The sequence below is a fragment of the Leptonychotes weddellii genome, chromosome 10 (genome assembly GCF_054177405.1).
Source record: "Leptonychotes weddellii isolate Sample4059 chromosome 10, ASM5417740v2, whole genome shotgun sequence".
Taxonomy (NCBI): domain Eukaryota; kingdom Metazoa; phylum Chordata; class Mammalia; order Carnivora; family Phocidae; genus Leptonychotes; species Leptonychotes weddellii.
Window position 1 is genome coordinate 106,062,203 of NC_138378.1, and position 17,919 is coordinate 106,080,121.

Genomic DNA, 17,919 nt, shown 5'->3' on the forward strand with positions numbered 1-17,919 from the left:
ATCAAAGAGAAATATGGTTTTAAAGAACTCAAACTACTAGCTTAGAACATTAAACTATGTTGGTAAATCAGAGTTCCAGATAAGTGATATCCAAACCATTATGATTATATGTCAATCTCAATTCTGATGAACCAGGTGTAATTTATTAAATCGTTTATTTAGGATTCCAAACTTAAACATATATTCCATTTGATTCTTTCTGTATACAACCCATTTAGAGACAGGCCTTCAATAAAAATATAAAACTAAATATAAAATACTGACTTGCTAAAATGGCTTCAATTTCTGAAAGATTACATAGCAATCGTGTACTTCAAAAGTTGAACATAACTAATTTATAGTTAAGACTGGTTAAGTTCGTTGAGTTATATGAATTTGTTCATTATACTACAAAAGAAAGGAAAGTTAAGGAAAAAATTTAAAACACTTCTCCATAAAAGGAAAGAAAGTAGAGGGGCCTGACTTATCACATACAGGAAGAAAAGGAGCAATTACACAACTCTGCAGAGATTAAATATAGGCAAATAATGCTGGTGTTAAGGTTTCATAAATCATCTTCAGAATAAGCCAAAAGGATGCTAATATCTGCTCTTTTAGTACGGTTTCCAATGTAGACCTTTTGTGCAAGCTTCTCTTAGGATTTCTCTCATCTAAAACGGGTCCCCAGGGAATCAGCAAGAAGAAATTCTATGATTATTTTCTGATGCAATAAAGGGAGAGGCCTTTTAAGGAAAATAATGACTCTGCCCCAATTATGATGCACACTATTCCCTATCAGAAATATAAAAGTAAAATGGCTGTAATTTCCAGTGTATTTCTTTTGTCTTTTTAGTTAAAGCATATCTTCTTAAGGAATTTTTTCATTAAGTTATGAAATAATAAATTAAGTCTTTTTATTATAAATTAGAAATCATAGCTTATTCAGTTTACAAGTGAAAAACATTTAAACACATTTATGTAACCTACTTAGAACAACACAGATTCTGGATTCTTCAATGTTCCACTTACAAATTAAATTACTCAGGGACTATGAATAGGGGCTGTGTCTACTTGAATAACTGCACATTTACCTGGAAATGAGGCAAATATCTAGAACTTAGTCTATAATCATGCTTACAAACCTAATTTATATTCTAGATTCTTACTTCTATCAAAGAATGGTACACTTACTAAAAATTGCAAAGATATCAATAGCAGAATTAAATAAGAATTTAGAACTAATGTTTCTCTCCTCTTCAGCTTTGGTTTTCTAAGTCCTCCTTAAAGATACACTGGGCAAGGCCTTACAGAGTAGGCTTCATGTGTGAATGCATGACAGCAGGAAATTAGTCAAAACACCAGGGTTTTACTCCCCAAATTTGCCAATAACCTGCTTTTGTGACATGTGGTATTATAGGACAACTTCTCAGAAACTCAATTCTGCCATGTGTAAAATAAGGATTTTGGAACAGATGATCTCCAAGGTCACTTCCAATTCAGATACTTACGTAAATCTACATTTATGTGAGTATAAAAATGAGTAACAAAATTAGAATAAATCCATATGAGACTATGGTCACAGGTATGTATGTAGGAATAAAAAATACGTACAAAAAAAAAAAAAAAACCCTCCAGTCCAAAATGTTTACATTTAAGGTTTCCTTTCACAGTTTAGATTGGGCCTTATGATTAAAAAGGGCCCAGAAAGCCATGTTCATCCAAATCCCCAGAACCCTCTTTTCATGCTGCCACTATTCTAATGTCCACAAAGAGTATAACCTAAGAGTGTGCTTTCCTCCCATTATAACCATTCCCACATCTGGTCCAAGATGAACTGATCCAGTCCATCTAGATCCCGGGTTGGCAAACTTTTCTGTAAAGAGCCAGTTAGTAAATATTTCAGGTTTTGTAGGCTATATGGTCTCTATAGCAACCACTCAATTCTGCCTTCAGAATACAAATGCAACCACTGACTACACAAACTGATGAGTAGGTGGCTGTGTTCTAATAAAACTTTATTTACAAAAAACAGGCTGCAGGCCAGATTTGGCCCACTGGCTGTAGTTTGCCAACATCTGGTCTAGATCACATCAAGAAGCCAGATGGTATAAACCAGCTGTAAGTGAAGGTGGCATAGTTTCAGAATAGAAAATCGCTACAAAGAAAACAATTATGAGTCATTTTAAAATTTAAAAGAATCCTTTCAGTCTAGTATAAGAGAGAGCATGATAGAGTAGAAACTACCTATGCAGGTATTCAATACATACTAAATGCTTAATAAATATAGATTTCCTCTCCCTTCTGAACAGTGTCATCCCTCAAGATAGTATTTGCTGCCCAGCTTTCCTTCTAGAAATCACTTACTCTGGCCCTCTAACAAAAGCTGGCCCTTGATTCTTCTTGATCCTGGCAAGCATGCTCCTGGTACCACTGTATCAAGGTTTTAGTGCTCTTTCATTCCCTTTTCACCCCATTAACCTAAACCTGCAACTTCACATTCTTTTCCATCTGAGCCTTAAATCCCAGTATTACTATCACTGACTATTGACCCAGGGAAGGTGGTAAGGAAAAAAAGAAAAGAAAGAAGAGGATAGAGAGAAAGTAGATTCTGGTGGAGCCGGGGAGTGGTAGCATTACCTCCCTTTCCTGACTCTAAAAAGGAGCCAGGTGCTAACTTACTGTTAATTTAAATGAAAATGTTGTCTACTCTAGTGAGAACAAAGAACATTTCACTTTATGAAAAGTGCTCCCTAATGAAAGAACTTAGTTCTAACAGGGGGGAAAAAACCAGAGTAAGCTTTATTCTTATGCTTTTATCTAGATCATTTCTGCCTCCAGCTGTGAAACTGACTGAGGTTTTTAAAGCTCTAAGCAGCCTCTACTAGTAACCATGGTTACTGATTCAAAACAGTACAAAAAAAGTAGGAGGGGATAGCAGTTTGAGGAGAAAAACAGTTTTCTTGATTTTCATCAAATGAAGCTATAATAACAAGAGATAGGTTGATGGCTGGGTAAGGGTCTCAAGACTATCACTTCTCCACAGAGCTGCTGAAGTACTTGATCCCTCAGCCTTACAGGTCTAGAACCTCAATGAGTCATTTTACCTTATTCAAGAATGATCCCCAAAAGTTAATTTCATCACTTACAATGGACAATATTGTATAAACTCAACTGATATTCTTGAATTTGCTTTGCAGCAGAAGCCTACTTGGAAAAAAAAAAACAGAGGGCAAGGTTGCTTAGAAGTATATAAATCTGAGCCTAAGAAGCTACCTATGGTTTTCATATAAAGCTGCCCAAGTAATGCTTCTCAATCTTTGTTAGTCAAAAGGCTTCCATCAGGGGCGCCTGGGTGGCTCAGTTGTTAAGCTTCTGCCTTCGGCTCAGGTCATGATCCTGGGATCCTGGGATCGAGCCCCGCATCCGGCTGCCTGCTCCACAGGAAGCCTGCTTCTCCCTCTCCCACTCTCCCTGCTTGTGTTCCCTCTCTCGCTGTATCTCTCTCTGTCAAATAAATAAATAAAATGTTTTAAAAAAAAAAAAAGGCTTCTATCAAATGTTCCTCTTTTCAAATCCCTTCCTCAGTTTTCATTTATATACAATACCTCCCATGTTTCAGGCACTGTAAAAGATACTGGATAAATCACAATAAGGAAAATAGACACAACTCATGCCTTTATGGGATTTACAGTCTAATGGAGAAGAGAAACATCAGATACAAATTGTGTCAACATGCTATGAAGGAAAAAAAAAACTAAAGGATTTTTACTAGGGTATCAAGAACAGCTTCTTTGATATATAAACGTACTTAATGTTGACAGCTATTGATGCTGGGTAACAGATACACAGCAATTCCTCCATACTCTCTACTTTGGTATATGCTTAGAAATTCTCAAAATAAAAGTTTAAAAATGCAAGATATAAGGAGAGACCTGAATGATATGTAGGTGCTAAACAGGCAAAGGCTGCCAGAGAAGACTGTTCTCTGGGTCAAAGGAAGAAGATATGCCTCAATCCAGAGAACCTGGGAGCTTGGCACACTACAGGGATTAAAGCTCCAACAACAGCTAAAGACCTTTCACATCCACAAGCTACAGATGAAAAATATTCCAAATAATAATAATGGAAGTTACCTTTACTGAGCCTCCACTAAATGCCAGGCAGTGTGCTAAGAGTTAATGTGCTCTGTCTCATATGTATCTCAGAACAATCTGTTAAGAAAGGTACAATTATTCCTAGTTTGCAGAGGAGGACACTGATGCACAGAAGATCAGGTAACGTGCCTACATCTGATTCCAGAACCTGTGATTTTTCTTAACTACAATCACATATTCTGCCTACCACATATCCAGATGCCACTATTAATTATTAAGTTTTACTCAAGAGTTCTAAATTATTGTTCCATCTCAACAATTAACTGACCGTGTGCTTAAGTCAAGTCACTTCACCTTTGGGCATTTCACAAAATGAGACCGAATCAGATGATATTAAGGTATTCTTAGCTTTTAAACTCTATGCCTTTATGACTTTATTACTAATTTTTTTTCCATATCAGAAGTTTATACCTATCATATTTGGTAGATCATATGGACTAATTTAGGCAATTATCTAAATTTGAACAACTCATTAATTAATCATTCTACAGTCACTGGTCATCTTTGTGCCAGGTACTCTTCTAGGTATTAGAAATACAGTAGCAAACAAAACAGTTAAATATTTCTACCTTTATGGCACTTAGAATTTAGTGGAGGGAAAGAGACAATAAATGAAACAAATAAGTAAACAATATAGTACATTAGGATATGGTAAGGGGACGCCGGGGTGGCACAGTCGGCTGGGTGTCCTATTCTTGGTTTTGGCTCCGGTTGTGATCTCAGGGTTGTGGGATTGAGCCCCCGTCAGGCTCCACACTCAGAGCAGAGTCTACTTGGAACGCTCTCTCTGCCCCTCCCCTATCTCTAAAATAAAATAAATAAATCTTTTTTTTAAAAAGAAGTATATGGTAAGTACTATGGAGAAAAATAAATCAGTGAAGGAGTTGGCTGATCCCCGCCCCCCCACTATGAGCAGGAATATGTCAGTCACTAAGGCAAATAAAGACAAACGGAACCTGAGTCCCTGCCATTGAACTGATCACACTCTAGAGTAAACACAAATATGAGGAATCTGAGAAAAGACCAATGAACAAAGTACTATGGGAACACATAGGATAGAGCCATAGCCAGAAGGAACTGAACTGCAAGCTGGATTTTGCTCTTTTAAACACATACAACAACAAAATTGAAAAGAAAAAGAATCATGTAAAAAGAATATGAGACCTATATTTTAAAGCCACATTCCAAAATTTTGTAAAAACCTTACTGATAAATATTTAAAGAAAATACAAAAAAATAGAGACATAGACTATTTTCCTGTTTGGGAAAATTATTATTAAGACACAAAATGATCCACAAATTACAGGCTTAATACAAATCAAATAAAAATGAAAATATTTTTCAGAAACACAATCATAAGAATCTATACTATAATTAAAAGGGTAAGAGAGTAAATGTGTAAGAAAAAACAAAGAGGGGCGCCTGGGTGGCTCAGGTGGTTAAGCGACTGCCTTCAGCTCAGGTCATGATCCTGGAGTCCCTGGATCGAGTCCCGCATCGGGCTCCCTGCTCGGCAGGGAGTCTGCTTCTCCCTCTGACCCTACTCCCTCTCATGCTCTCTGTATCTCATTCTCTCTGTCTCAAATAAATAAATAAAATCTTTAAAAAAAAAAAAAAAAAAGAAAAAACAAAGAAATTTTTAAAGAAGAGTAATGAGGGTAGATATAGCCTAATGATTATGAAAACAGTTATTAAAATACTTTTCCCATTTTGATTTCCTTCTACTGACTTCCCTACTATTCTATAACAGCATCCATGTGGTTGGAGAAGTTTAGGAATATGAAGAGAAAGAAATATTTAATATTCACCTGAATTTTAAAAAGGGTTTTGCAATAAGATAAAAGCCTTGAAAAACCAAACCTGAAAGACAGATTATAGGTTTTTCCACATTATAGAGCAGATATTCCTTCTGCTCATGACAGCTACAATGTAAGACTTGTTACCTAGGGTAGAAGGAGGATCAAACCTAGAGAAAGTGTGAATTAAAGCTCCAATTCCTAATTCTGGCCAGAGGACTGAGGGATAAAAAACTGAGACAGAGACAGGAGAAGTGAGTAGACCAATATTCCCATTGTTCTGTTCAGGCAGAGGCTGCAAAAGGAAAAAATGTTTGATGGAATAAGGAAATCTGGGAGTTAGAATGGCTTCTGCTCTCCTTCCTGCTGAGATTGTGCCAAGTGTCTGCCTTCCGGGAGCATCCCCCCACACACATACCACCGAACTCTCACCTCCCCTCTACACACACCCCACACAAGCTGGAGATAACCATCAAAAAATATACACAGAAGCATGATCAGACTGAGGAAAGGTGTGAGATCAGCTCTGGAGTCTCCCTTTTCTATACATCATGGAAGGCACTGGGAAATTCCTGAGGGCTCTAAAGTAGTACAGGGAAGGCAATTAAAGATGCTGGATGGTGAGTTTGCCAGAAGAAGTCACTGTGATTAGGAACAAAGTTAACTCCACAGTAGAGGCCTGGAAAAGAGACCACCTGGCTAGGGGGCCAATGCGAAGCCCTAGCCAGACCTCAGGTTATCTCTGACACCTGGGAATGTGGCCAATGCATCCTGGGAACCAAGAGAACAGATCTCAAGGAACATCAGCTGTAAACTTCAGCCAGACATCTGAAGAACACCCAAGGGCAGTTCTGGCAGCACCACAGCAGTCACAATTCTAGGCAGTAGCACAACCACTTACACCAAAGGGGACACGAGACAGTAACCAGAGGAGACAGCACATGGACCACAGGGCCTGACACCCTTCTACCACTACAAGGTCACACAAGCCATGGACATCCAACCCATAAGTCTGGATTCCACGGCAGGAAGGTGTGAGAGAAGAGATGATATCTGAATGACTCGTATCCAAACAGAGACTGAAATATCCAAAGAGATTAGCTTAAATTACTGGATAAGACTTGGTTTACCAGACTGAAGTAAGACTGGTACTCTTCCTCTAGTTACCCAGTGACCAGGGTCCACCAAAATGAAAAAATGAGTTATAAAGAAGCTACATTTTTCTTTGCACTCCTGAGTACGAATAAGTGGCAATCCTGCTACAGACTTTATGATGTTTATGTGAGAATTCAAAATGCCTCGACACATTACAAACCAACATCACTTTAAAACTAACAGTGGCTTTCTAGTTCAAGATGGCAGCCTGAGCCCATTCATCTACCTCTTGCCTGTCTTAAATACCTCATGTCAGGAGAGCCTGTGAGTGTTAAGCAGACCATAGAACAACTGAGTGAAAAACCACCAAAGATGACGGGTATATCTCTGATAGTAAACCAGCATTTACTATGAGTCTAAAGTCTTTGTCAGAGGACTTAGAGAATGAACTTTGAGATGGAGGTAATAGGCTAGGGACAATCTCTATGGAGGGGGGAAAAAAAAGACAACTCAGAACTAATCAGAACTCTCCCTGCATATAAATTCCTTCCCTATAGCTGAAACTGAGGGAGGGACAGGTCCCAGCTTGTTAGCCTTGACTCTCTCTGCAAGTACCTGATAAAGAAAAAGGGAACTCCACCTCCCATTCGCCAGACAAAGTAGAAAGACAATCTGCAGAGTCCTGTGGTCAGTCCTGAAGAAGACAATGCTTTGTAAAGAAGAATATTGACTTTTCTAGAATTACACCAGTTACCAAGATGTTAACAGCATCAGAATCATCTAAGTGTTTAGGTGTCCCACCCCAGACTTACTGAATCAGATTTTTTGTGAGGCCAGGAATCTACATTTAAACTGGGTCCCCAAGGGGCTGTTACATATATTCAAGTTGATAACCACTGATTCAGACCTATTTGAAAATACCGTAGGGGTGCCTGGGTGGCTCAGTCGGTTAAGCGGCTGCCTTCGGCTCAGGTCATGATCCCAGGGTCCTCAGATCAAGTCCCGCATCGGGCTCCTTGCTCAGGAGGGAGCCTGCTTCTCCCCTGCCTGCCGTTCCCCCTGCTTGTGCTTGCTCTCTCTGTCTCTGTCAAATAAATAAATAAAATCTTAAAAAAAGGAAAAAGAAAATACGGTAAAGAAGAACAGCTAAGACTTACCAGCTATTTAATAAAAACTAAGAGAGGCACTAAGGTGAAAAAGCAAAGGGCACAATGACCCAAAGAAAAGAGAGAAAGGTAACAAAAAGAAACAAAAGGTCCTTAATTTTAATTGGTATCTTCAGAGAGATTCAAGAAGCGAATATATCCATAAAACAAGAAAAATCTGTTCATAAAATGCAGTAATCAAGGAACAAGAAAGAATTTTTAGAAAACAAAAACAAAAATTATTTTCAAAATGAAGTAACTTGACTTTGAGTGAAGGCCAAGAAAGTAGTAAGCCCATTGACTACAGAGATCTCTCCCACTGAATACAACTAAAAGCTCTGGAGAGAATACTAAAACCAACTACCTGAAGACTCTAAAAAGTAAACAATGGCAGGAGCATTGAGAAGGGAAGTCAAAACTTAAATGAACGATCAATTTAGTGGTGAGTTTACTCTTTTTAAAAAATCCTTCATCTACCACTTTGACATGAGGATGGGTAGAGTCCCAGAATTATGCCGCAGGCACACACAGCAAAAAACTCCAAGAGAAACCCCCTCTTTCTAGCCAGAGTAAAAGGGGCATCTGTGAGCTGGAAAGTGTATGTGTGTTGGGCCTGGGGGGGGGCGGGTAGTTCCCAGTTCCTCTTTTTTTTCCTCTCTCTCTTTGCCCTGAAGCTAGCCCAAGTCACAAAGCTATACCTCAGACAGGACACTTAAAAGCCTAAGAGAAAACCTGTCCATCTGTCCCTAAGGAACTAGAAAAAGGAGCCAGGATACTATGAAGAGTATGGGAGAAATCCTCATGATGTATTTTTCTTTTTCCCTTACTACTTCAACCTAGGAGGGCCCCAATGGGGTACAACTATGTAACAGTAGAGAGGGGCAGCGCTAAGACTCAAAGAAGGAAACCCCAGCTTTCTAGTGAGAAGGCCAGGAAAAAACTCCTGGGAGCCAGAGAACATAAGGAAAGTCCCCAAGAGTACTAAGGTGCGTACACATAGAAGCAGCATGAAGAAGTACAGCAAATGCTGGAGGAACTAAACAATGATATAACATGACTGACCATAAAGATATAATATAGCAATACCAATTTTTCTCCAAATATATCCTTAACTTGATGCAATTCTAACCAAAATCCTTCAAATCCTTATTCGAGGAACTCTGAATGCTTATTTCAGAACTTCTACACATAAAAGGAAATCACAAAATTAAAGGCAAATAAAAAGGGTAAACATATTTGCAAAAAATATGACAAATATTCTTCACATATTAAAAATTTATACACAATGATTTAAAAACCTGTAAGACTCTGATAAATAGGGGGATAGAGGACCCTAAATACAAAGAAACAAGTATCATTGTGCACCTTCTAATTCAGCAAACGCTGGGGATAGGAGATCACCTGATGTGATAATGTGGCAAAACAGACATACTCATTTGTGGACAGTGAGGAAAAGGTGACAGGATCTTATTAGGCAGCAATTTGACATTAAGGAGCAAGAACCTTAGAAAATGTTGATGCTCTCTCAAATTATTACAAGTTAGGAATGTCTTCAATTCTAGACTCACATTTGACAGCTATGTGATACTACGCAAGTCACTCACCATTTTGAGCAGCAGTTTCTTCATTGTAAAATATGAATACAAACCACTAATGTTCAAAGTTGTTGTGATATTTTAAAAAGTATCAAAGCATGTAAAAATGCCTTAAAAACTACAGAGCAGAGGGTTGACCCAAGCTCTGTGAACTCTGGGGGATTTTAGAAGATCCTTGAAACACCCTGATGAAACAATGTGTGAATGTTTGTGAAAAGGAACTGCATACAGCTTTAAGTAGACCCTCCAATGGGTTCCTGATCCAAAAGAAAATTGAAAACCAGTACAAGCAAAGAGCAAAATCAAAGTGAAGATATTCTTTCCAGTGTCCAGCTTGATACCGGACACATTTTAGGCCTAAACCAAACTCACTATAAAAATCCAGGTAGTATTTAAGATGATATTAAACTTAACCTTATTTATTTCTAAACCCCTCAGAGTAGTATTTAGTGATTTCTTAGCATATTTTTAAAAGATTTTATTTATTTATTTATTTTTTTTTTTGAGAGAGAGAGAGAGAGAGAGTGCAAGTGGGGCTGGGGGGCGCATAAAGGGAGAAGAAGAGACTCTCAAGCAGACTCCGTGCTCAGTATGGAGCCCGACACAGGGCTCGTTCTCATGACCCTGAATTCATGACCTGAGCCGAAACCAAGTGTAAGACACTAACTGACTGAGCCAAGCCGGTGCCCTGATTTCTTAGTGTATTAAATCATTCTGATTTAGTTGTAAAAAGAACCTGAAGTTAGGAAAACAATATGACAGTCAGTTGTATCTACCTGGATCAACCACATGAAAGTAATGCAATCGGGGCGCCTGGGTGGCTCAGTTGGTTAGGCGACCGCCTTCGGCTCAGGTCATGATCCTGGAGTCCCAGGATTGAGTCCCGCTTCGGGCTCCCTGCTCAGCGAGGAGTCTGCTTCCCCCTCTGACCCTCCCCCCTCTCATGCTCTCTATCTCATTCTCTCTCAAATAAATAAATAAAATCTTAAAAAAAAAAAAAAAGTAATGCAATCTACTTTGGAAAATGGGGCAGTAAATAAATTTAATATATTTAAAATAGTATAAGATAATTACACATATCTTAACTAATTCATTAATATATGCATAATTAATACGTAAACCACACAGGGACATTTCCCCTGAAGCAAACAAAAACTAGAGATTTTATGTATATATTTTCAACAAAATGGGATATAGAAAATTATCATTTTCTCCAAAATAATTAAGACTAAGAGATTAATTCTAAAACTTCCATTTCTAGATGATGAACCATTTTTATTAAAAAAAATTTTTAAAGCCCTAAAATGTAAGCCACTGTGATAAAATTCTATCCACTCAAGCATACGGCAAACAGACTAAAAGGGCATTTTAACTATAATGAAAACTAAACAATTAAGAATTAAAAGTACTTGAAGACTTCCACTCCTGGGAAAATGGAATAGATGTATTTTTTCCCTATTCCTTTAACAAAAATATAAGTAAAAGTCCTGTACATCATATATAACAAACATAAGAACACTCTAAAGGTAGAGAGAGTGAAGGCAGACCAGGTAGGGACCTCAGGGTCCAAAGAAAATGACACGGTAGTGAGTTCTATGGGTTTTCTTTTGTGCCTTAAATATCTCAGTGTAGGAGCTGAAGAAGCTGGCAACCTGGAAATACCAATGGACCCATACCTCTCAAAAAACCAACCAAACAAACTCTTAAAACAAAAGCCTATTCTCCTTAGCCAAAAGATCAGAAAAGGGTCAGTCTAGACAAAAGCTGTTATACCCAGACATCACAAAAAATTTAAAAAGCTGTGGACCCACCCCCCACCAACAAAGGTCAAGGGGGAGGCTAGACTTCCACCCTTGCCAAGCTGTAACAGGGAACCCCACACTACTAACCACAGTCGTGTCACAGAAAGCCAGCTGGGAGGCTTGGTGTCAGCCAAGACCACATGGAGAACTTGGACATTTACCTGGAAGTAACAAGATGCCCTTCTCCCTCCCTACGATAGGTTGGTATCAGGAGAGGCCTCGTGAAGTCAGGCCTTTCACCACTGCCCAACAGAAACTGGCCCTCCCCATGGAGGCCATGTGGAAGGCAGTACTGAGGCACTCCTGACCCTCTTAGCCAGGGAAAAGTCAGTGGAAGCCAGAACTCCCATCCTTGACCAACAGTAATGAAGAATTTCCTTCCAACCTGAGAGCTAAAGGAGGCAGAATGACCTACCTGGACTTCTATCTGCACCAGGCAGTAATGTGGCAGCAAAACACTCCCCTCCTCATGCTGGAGCCGGGCCAGAGGAAGCCAGCTAAATCAGAATGTTTAGATAAAATCCAGAGTCTCAGAACATAATACTCAAAATGTCAGGTATCAAATGAACATCATTCATCATACCAAGAACCAGGAATATCTCAAACTGAATGAAAAAATATGACCCACAGATGTCAATACGATGATGATGGAGATGTTAAGATGATCTGAAAAGGGTTTTTAGCAGCCATCATAAAAATGTCTCAAGTTACATACATGCCTAAAACAAACAATGAAAAAAAAAATAGAAAGTCTCAGCAAAGAAAGAAAAATATAAGGAAGAACCAAATGGAAATTTCAGAACCGAAAAATACAGTAACTGATATAAAAGATTCAAGGATGAATATGACAAAATGGAAAGGACAGAGTGAAGAATCACTGAACTGGAAGACAGAACAAAAAAAAACTACCCAATCTTAACAACAGAGAGAAAATACTGAAAACAAGTTAACAGAACCTTGGGGACCTGTGGAATATAACAAAAGATTTATCTTTCATGTCATCAGAGTCCCAAAAAGAAGAAAGAGGGCAGGGCTGAAAAGTACTCTTAAAAAGCAAAAGCTGATAACTTCTAAGCTTGGGCAAACACATAAATTTAGGAATTCAAGAAGTTAAGTGAATTCTAAATAGGGTAAGCCCAAAGCAATCCACGAACAAGACACATCATAGTTAAATTTCTGAAAACTAAAGACAAAGAAAATGTAATGAAAACAGTGAGAGAAAAAATGCTTTACCTAAAAATGATGTTTTATAGGGAAAAGACAATTCAAATGACAGATTGCTCATCTGAAACAAAGGAAGGGTAAAGGAAGTGGCACAACATTTTTCACTGAAGTCCACACCTGATCATCTGTGTTTCTGTATCTGTTTCTCTCTTGTTCATGACTCTTGGCATCCCTGGAAACTAGGGATTGAATGTCAGATATTGTGAAATAAAAACTGTAGAGGCTGTGAATGCTCCTCTTTCTCAATAGAGGATTTTCTTTAGTTTCTGGTTGGCAATAGGAGCCAATCCAATCCGCTAACTTGAAGCCAGTTTTCAAGCACATTAAGACCTGGTCTATTTCTCTAGTTTCCCCTTATAGCTAGGATATAGTTATTCACAGATCTCATCTGAAAGCCGAGGGCATTTACCAGGACTCCTCTTTCTCTATAGTACCTTTAGACTGGTGAAAACTTGCTTAGCTTCTCAGCCTCTCAGCAGCTATTTTCTGCTCAATTTTTCTGCCTGTTAGCTTGTGCTTACTAATCTGCAACAATTTCTAGGGGCAACATGGTTCAGACTTTTGGGCTCACTTCTCTATGTTTATATTCTCTTCATGGTCTTGGTCACTCGAGTTATAGCTGTCTTCGTAACCCTGAACTCCAAGTCTCTCCGCCCCTGTAAGACTGCCAAAAGCTCTCCTCAATTTCTGTTTCTTAGCAACCACTATATGTTCAGCTTTCCTGTCTCTTGGTAGGGTCAGCTACAAAACAGTGAAAACTCCCCTAGAGATAATTTATGTTCCTTTTCCCATTGATAAAATTCAAAATCCTAAAATAAAAATCCTTAGCAAGTTCGGAACAAAAGAAAAACTTCCCTACTTTGTTAAAGTTAGGAACAACAACAAAAAACTCCCCTACTTTGTTAAAACCTATTAGAAACCAATGATAAACATTATACTTAGGAATAAAATAATGGATGTATTGGGCGCCTGGGTGGCTCAGTTGGTTAAGCGACTGCCTTCGGCTCAGGTCATGATCCTGGAGTCCCAGGATCGAGTCCCGCATTGGGCTCCCTGCTCAGCAGGGAGTCTGCTTCTCCTTCTGACCCTCCCCCCTCTCATGCTCTCTCTCTATCTCATTCTCTCTCTCAAATAAATAAATAAAATCTTTAAAAAAAATAAATAAATAAAATAATGGATGTATTCTCATATATGTTAAGAACAAGATAATGGGGGTGCTGGGTGGCTCAGTCGTTAATCATCTGCCTTTGGCTAAGGTCATGATCCCAGGGTCCTGAGATTGAGCCCCACATTGGGCTCCCTGCTCTGCAGGAATCCTGCTTCTCCCTCTCCCACTCCCCCTGCTTGTGTTCCCTCTCTCGCTGTGTCTCTCTCTGTCAAATAAATAAATAAAATCTTAAAAAAAAAAAAAGATAATGAGGGAAATCACATGTACACAACACAGGATTAGAATTAGCTAATGCAGTATATCAAGAAAAAGAAAAAACATATTCATTTTGGAAAGGAAAAGACTCCTAAAACATTGTTATCTGCATAAAATACAAATACCTATCCTTATAAAATTCAAACAGAATAGGGTGAATCACTACTGGAATTCATGTGAGTACTCAGCATGATGTCAAGAAATAAAAGACAGATCCCTGTCCTTGTAGAAATTACATTCTAGGTTTAGGGAGAGGGTAAGGAAAACAGGTAATAAATAACAAACAAAATAAATAAAAGTCTGTTACAAGGTGATAAATGCTATGAAAATGTAATATAAAGTAGGGTAAGGAGAAATCTGAACCAGAACAGGTAAACTACAATTAAATAAACAAAACAAAACAGAATCACTTCATTCTAGAAGAACCAAAAATAAAAATCACCTAGGAATAAAAAACTGTGAAATATGTGTAAGGTCTTCAAGGAGAAAGCTAACTTTTCCAAAAAAACAAAACTGTCAAGCATAAATGCAGAAACGGTCAATAGACATATTAAAAATATTAATTTCCCCAAATTGATATATAAATCCAAATAATATGCTAGCAAAATTTTTCATGCCTCTTATGAAAGAGATTCAAAATACAGAGAAAAGATACACATACACGCATAGATATAAATAACAAAGACCATTATGAAAAACAACAAAGCAGTGTTGTCTCACTAGATATCAAAAACTATTTTAACAACACAGTAATTGGAAGTAGGTGGTAATGGCATATAAGTACAAAAATAGATCAAGGGAACAGAATACAAATTGTAGAAACAGCACCTGTAAATATGGGATGTTAGTATATACAAATGTGGTATTAGCAGCAAGGCAGACTATTCCATAAATGTTGCCAAGACAAATGGCAAACTATTTAAATAAAAGTAAGTAAGATTTATCTATCCCATACCATCAAAAAGTTTTAAAAAAGAGAGAAATAAAATAGCTAAATGTGAAAATTAAATCTCAAGTTATTAGAAAAAAGCTGGGGGGAGGGGAGAATTGGGGGGTTGTTTAATGGATATAAAATTTCAGTTTTGTGTACACCTGAAACTAATAGTACACTCAATGTTAACTAACTGGAATTTAAATAAAACTTAAAAAGAAAAGTTTCAGTTTGGCAAAATGAAAAAGTTCTGGAGATCAGTTGCACACCAATGAGAATATACTTAACACTACTGAACTGTACACTTAAAAATAGTTAAGATCTAAATTTTATGTTATGTGTTTTTTACAATTAAAAAAAGTGTTAAGTGAGTATTTTTATGCCTGTGAGGAAAGAAACATTTCTCAAACTAAAAAGTACTCATAAACCATAAAGGAAAAGATGGATGTGATAATTTATTGTACAATTTTTGTATACCGAAGGATAATATAATCAAAATGAAAGACTAACAGTAAGCTAAGAAAAAATATTTGGCATTATATAACAGAAAAAGAAGATGAGTAATCAAAAGATCCAGAGAGGGACACCTGGGTGGCTCAGTCGCTTAAGTGTCTGCCTTCGGCTCAGGTCATGATCCCAGAGTCCTGGGATTGAGTTCCGCATCGGGCTCCTTGCTTGGCGGGGAGCCTGCTTCTCCCCCTGCCTGCCGCTACCTGCTGCTTGTGCTCTCGCTCACTCTCTCTCTCTGACAAATAAATAAATAAAATCTTACAAGAAAAATCCAAAGCAATTCAGATCAATTAGAAAAATGTTCAACATCCAACAGGAAGAGACAAAGCGTATTTTGAATATGCAATTCCCAGTAGAGAAAATACAAATGATCCTAAAAAATAAAGAAAACAAGCAACCTCACTAGTAATTAGGGAAATATTAAAGACTGAGAAGACATCTTCCACCAGTCAATTCAAAAAATGCTGAAAGCTTGATAATAACAGTTCACAATGCTTCAAATACTAATGATGGAGGTATAGATTGAAACAACGGTTCTGGAACATAACCTGGCAATATCTTCCAAGTTAAAAATGCATATATTATTACTACCTGCCTCCTTATACTAGATGACAGCACTGTCTATAAAATAGTCTTGACAAAAAGAAATCAAATCTGAATCTCATCAAGCATCCACGCCCAACTAAAAATTTATAGGAAATACATAGGACAAAAAAACAAGTTAAACAATGTCATGGGATGCAATAAGCAAGAGCGAGAGTGTGGAAAAATCTTCAAGACAAACAGCCCAGTCTCTCCAACGAATATACTGCAAGAATTTTAAAAACAAAAAAATGGGGACAGGAAAAGAAAAGGGGGTTGGGGAGAAGGAGAGGATAATAAAGAGACAGAGAGAGGGAGAAAAAGGAGAAAAATAGATTAAAAGAGACCTTAAGAAAAATAATCACACATCAACCAATCATTGTGATCCTTATTTGGATCCTAATTCAGACAAGTAAAATAATAAAAATATAGAACAAAATGTTACTGACATTAAAACAACTGAAAATTTGAACACTAAATATTTAATAATGTCAAAGAATTATTCTGAAGTATGATAATGGTGTTGTGATTATGTTTTTCTAAAAAAAAAGAAAGCACTTATCTTTTCCAGAAATATATGAAATACTTACAGATCAAATGACATAACTAGATTTGTTTCAAAATATGAGAGGGGAGAAAGTGACTGAGAGTACAGATAAAACAGGTCAAGGATTGATAATTGTTGAAAGTGAGTAGGAATTCATTATTCTATTTGTCTACTTTGGCATATGTTTGAAATTTTCCAAATAACACATTTTAAAAATGCATATACCATATGACTCAGCAATTCCACTCTCTTTATCTTGAAGGAACTTAATGTAGGTGCATGAGAAAGCACATACAAAGATAATTCTGTCTTCATTGTTAGTAGTTTTAAGAAATTATAAACAATCTGCAGTAAAAACCCTGGGGGTCCAAATAAAACTACAATAGAGCCATAATACAAAAAACAATGTAGAAACTGAAAAAAAGACAACAAAACACAGATCTAAACATGTTGTAGAGTGCAAAAATCATAATGCCAAACTATATAAATATACCATTTATGAAAAATAATCCACACAATACTATATATTTCCTACAACTATGTGGGTGTATACAGGCGTATTTAAATCAGTATATATGTATATATATTTATGTATATACATAAATATAAATGGATTAAAAATATTTGAAAAGATAGACAACAAATGTTTAACAATGGTTACTTATGAAGAGAATGGAAGAGAACCAGGACTGCGGGAATGATCAAGATAGACTTTAGGAACTTCAGTTTTATCTATCTTGCCAGTGTTTCAAAAACGAGAATTAGTTCTGTAGGTAAAATTTATTTTTAAAACAGAACATTAATTCACATTTTTGCTATCTCTTTGCAAATCAGTGAATCTTTTGACTTCTGTAAAGAAACAGGACCAAGAAGCATCTCCTCGAAAATTAACTACACAACGTACTCTTCTCTATATAAAAATAAAGAACTTACAGACAAGAATGCACCAATCTGGGGAAAAAATATTAGGTTTACCAGGTGAAATTGCCAATATTTTACAATTTTTTTGCCTTTAAAAATGGCAATCTCGGGGCACCTGGGTGGCTCAGTCGATTAAGCGTCTGCCTTCAGCTCAGGTCATGATCCCGGGGGTCCTGGGATCGAGCCCCGTGGGGGGGGGGGGGTCCTTGCTCAGC

At 37.4% G+C, this 17,919-nt stretch overlaps 1 protein-coding gene across 10 annotated transcripts in view; it reads right to left on the reverse strand.

Moving 5' to 3' along the window:
- NCOA1 (nuclear receptor coactivator 1) overlaps nucleotides 1-17,919 on the reverse strand; it is a 240,806-nt gene that overhangs the window by 143,477 nt on the left and 79,410 nt on the right. The window contains exon 1 of one of the 10 annotated variants that reach the window (XM_081832159.1): nucleotides 7,946-8,770. The exons of the other annotated variants lie outside the window; for them this stretch is intronic. The gene's annotated coding sequence lies outside the window, so the exon portion shown is untranslated. Of the gene's footprint in view, nucleotides 1-7,945; nucleotides 8,771-17,919 lie in introns of those variants that run through there. 10 annotated transcript variants of the gene reach the window in all.